Here is a 4,116-nt window from a genome sequence, read left to right as displayed (position 1 = left end):
GTGAGTAGTTACTTTTGTTCCTGAGGACATGGGATAAGTCATGCTATAAGTAGTCATGTGAATTTGGTATTCGTTCGGTAATTTGATGTGTTGTATGTTCTTTTTCCTCTAGTGGTGTTATGTGAACGTTGACTCCATAACACTTCACCATTATTTGGGCCTAGAGGAAGGAATTGGGAAGTAGTAAGTAGATGATGGGTTGCTAGAGTGACAGAAGCTTAAACCCTAGTTTATGTGTTGCTTCGTAAGGGGCTGATTTGGATCCACTAGTTTAATGCTATGGTTAGACTTTGTCTTAATTCTTCTTTCGTAGTTGTGGATGCTTGCGAGAGGGGTTAATCATAAGTGGGATGCTTGTCCAAGTAAGGGAAGTACCCAAGCGCCGGTCCACCCACATATCAAACTATCAAAGTAACGAACGCGAATCATATGAACATGATGAAAACTAGCATGATAGAAATTCCCGTGTGTCCTTCGGAGCGTTTTTCCTCCTAGAAGACTTTGTCCAAGCTTGTCCCTTGCTACAAAAGGGATTGGGCCACTTTGCTTCACCATTGTTACTTTTGTTACTTGCTACTCGCTACGAATCATCTCACCACACAACTACTTGTTACCGATAATTTTAGTGCTTGCAGATTTTACCTTGCTGAAAACCACTTGTGATATCCTTCTGCTCCTCGTTGGATCCGACACTCTTACTTATCTAAAGGACTATGATAGATCCCCTATACTTGTGGGTCATCAATGCCTCAACATAAAAGTAAATAGATAGGGCCTTCGCAGAGGGAAGCCTTGATTTGCATAGGTGCCAGAGCTCAAGTGTTTAAAGCATGAATGAAAATATAATTTTGAGTGGTGTTATTTAGTGTCAACGTTATGAAAAAGGTTTTCACTATCTTCCATGCTAAACTCATCATCGGTGGTTCCCAAACATAATTGTAAAGTTTTACTCCTATCCACCATCCATACACAACCATGGCTAGCCGAATTCATGGGTGCCCTCCAACATATCAAATTTCCCAAGGAGTTTTGTTTTAATTTAATTTTGATTAAGCAGGAATAGGCATCCTTGTTACCCACATGTCTCATGTAGTGATGGCAAATAAACGCCCATCATGAGGGAAACTTACTTAGCATGGAAGATACTGGTTGCCCAGTCGCTCCATGAGCAGTACAAGTGCGCAAAATGGATGTTTATTTGAACATTTTTAGAGGTGGCACATGCAAATTTACTTGGAACGGCAGAGTACCACGACATATAGGTAGGTATGGTTGACTCATGTGGAATAACTTGTTTTAAGGATATTGGATGCACAACCAGCATTCCTGCTTAGTATAGGTGGATGCTAGCAAAATATTGGGAAGCGACCACCTAGAGAGCAACATCGATCATGAACATGCATTGAAAATAATCAACTTTGGACAAAGCATGAGTAGGGTATAAACACTGAATTTAAATATCATGAATGCCCAATAGTTTAGAATTAACTACATGTTTGCACATGGGCCAAGTCAAACCACTCGAATCACTCAGAGGAAAATATCATACTACCGTATCACATCATAACCATTTTAATGCATGTTGACACACAAGGTAAATCATTAATAATTCCTAGCTATTTATGCATGGCATGAAAAGCTATGATCTCTAATTGTCATTGATACTTCTCCAATGTATCTATAATTTTTTATTGTTCTATGTTGCTATATTATCATTCTTGGATGTTTTATGATCATTTTATAGAAATTTTATATCATTTTTGGGACTAACCTATTGACATAGTGCCCAATGCCAATTTTTTTTTTGCTATTTTTTCCTTCAAATGATATCAATACCAGATGAAGTCCAAATGCCACCAGACCAAAAGTAAACTTGGGGACCAAGGATGATCACCACATGAGGCCCAGGCAGCCCACTAGGCACCAGGGTGAGCCAAGGGCCCCTAGCACGGCCTGGTGGCTACTAGAGGCTTTGTGCACCTACTCCACCACCTCTGAGCTCTATAAATATCCCAATATTCCAAAAACCCTAGAGGAGTCGACAAATATTCGTTTCAGCCGCCGCGAGTTCCAGAAACCACGAAATCCAATCTGGAGCCCATTCCAAAGAGGCACACGATCACCGAGGGGTTCATCATCCTCATTGGTGCTCCTCTGTGATGCGTGAGTAGTTTATATCAGACCTACGGATCCGTAGGAAGTAACTAGATGGCTTTCTCTCTCCTTTTGCTTCTTAATACAATGGTCTCTTGAAGATCAATTTGATGTAACACTATCTTTTGCGGTGTGTTTGTTGGGATTCGATGAATTGTGAGTTTATGATCAAATCTATGAAATTGTATCCATTCTTGATTATTATAGCCTCGTATTTCTTCTCTGATATTTTGTTTTTGTCTGGCCAACTTGATCTTTTATCTTGCAATGGGAAGAGGTGCTTTGTGATGGGTTCGATCTTGTGGTGCTCAATCTTAGTGGCAAAAGGTGACATGCCACACATGTATCGTTGATATTGAGGATAAAACGATGGGGTCTATTCCTACATGAATAGATATTTTCTACATCAAGTCATCGTTCTTAAAGCATTAGTCCGTTTCTCCATGAACTCAATACACTAGATGCATGCTAGATAGCGGTCGGTTTGTGGAGTAATAGAAGTAGATGCAGACAGAAGTCGGTCTACTTGTCTTGGACGTGATGCCTATATACATGATCATTGTCTTGGATATCGTAATAATTATTTTCTCTTCTATCAATTTGCCCAACAGTAATTGTCTACCCACCGTTTCCTATTTTCTCGAGAGAAGCCACTAGTGAAACCTACGGCCCCCGGATCTATTCCGCATCATCTATTTACAATCTCTATTTTGCTATTCGCGTTTCCATTTTATTTGCTCCTTTATTTTCAGTTCTATATTATCAAAAAACCCAAAAATACCTTGCTGCATTTTATGTGACATCACTTTATTTGCATCTATCAATCTATCCTTTTACTTTACCCACGAGGGACTGACAACCCCTACACGCGTTGGGTTGCGTGGATTTTTTTATTTGTGTGCAGGTACCGCTTACATAGTCTTGTGGATCTTCCTACTAGATTCATACCTTGGTTTCATAAATAAGGGAAATACTTGATGTCGCTGTGCTACATCACCCTTTAAGCTTGGAGGAAAACCAACGCAAATGAGCGGGGAGTCAAGATTTCTAGCGATGTTGCCGGGGAAGATCAAGTCAAGATCTACCAGGTTCCTACACACAAACTCTCATCTCCTTGAAATTACATTATTTGCCATTTGCCTTTTGTTTTCCTCTCCTCCACTTCATAAAATTTTCCTTTTTATTTGCCTTCTTTCTGTTTGTCGTTTTCTTGTTGGATCTCTTGTTTACTTATCGCTATGGAAAACTCTTCCCTTGCTATGAGCACCCCTGGGATTGAAGTTCTCAATTTTAAGCAAAGGGGAGGAGAAAGTCTGAAAGATGCTTGGTATAGGATTTGCAGTGCTCATGATATATCTATCCACAAGCAATCTACTATCGTTCTTCCTCGAAATTTTTATGTGGGAATTACTGCTTCATATAGATTTGGTCTTGACACTATCACCGGGGAAAATTTCTTCCACCCTCTGATGCTCTCAGTGCCATGGGAAGTCTACTGGGGTCTCCACCTATCATTATAAGTGAAACATTTTTAATTCTTGAGCATGTTATGCAAAATTTAGATGCTATGGAAAAGAAAATTCTTACAGAAGAGCATGTTGAAAATTTAGATAAATGGGTGCAAGATCTTGTTAATCGTACTTGCTCAAGGATGGGAGACGTTATTAAGATGCTAAAAGATAAACAACCTATAACTAATGAAAGGGTAGTAGAGAGTCCCACTCGAATTTATTAATTAGAGGAAACATTCAGTAACTTGAGCATAGTTTTCTCTTCCATTGAAAATATTGAAAAAACTCCTCTTGGTAAGAAAACTACCCAAACTCCCAAGAACAAGGGCGCCTCTTCTAGCAACAACATAGATCTTAAGATGATTAGGGCTCGCTTCAACTTGAATGAACCTCCGCATATGAATGAATTCTTTAACTTTATCCCTAGGAGTGTGATTTTTGAGAATATGCA

The sequence above is a fragment of the Hordeum vulgare genome, chromosome 6H (assembly GCF_904849725.1).
Source record: "Hordeum vulgare subsp. vulgare chromosome 6H, MorexV3_pseudomolecules_assembly, whole genome shotgun sequence".
Classification (NCBI taxonomy): Eukaryota; Viridiplantae; Streptophyta; class Magnoliopsida; order Poales; family Poaceae; genus Hordeum; species Hordeum vulgare.
Note: the sequence above shows the minus strand (reverse complement) of the source record.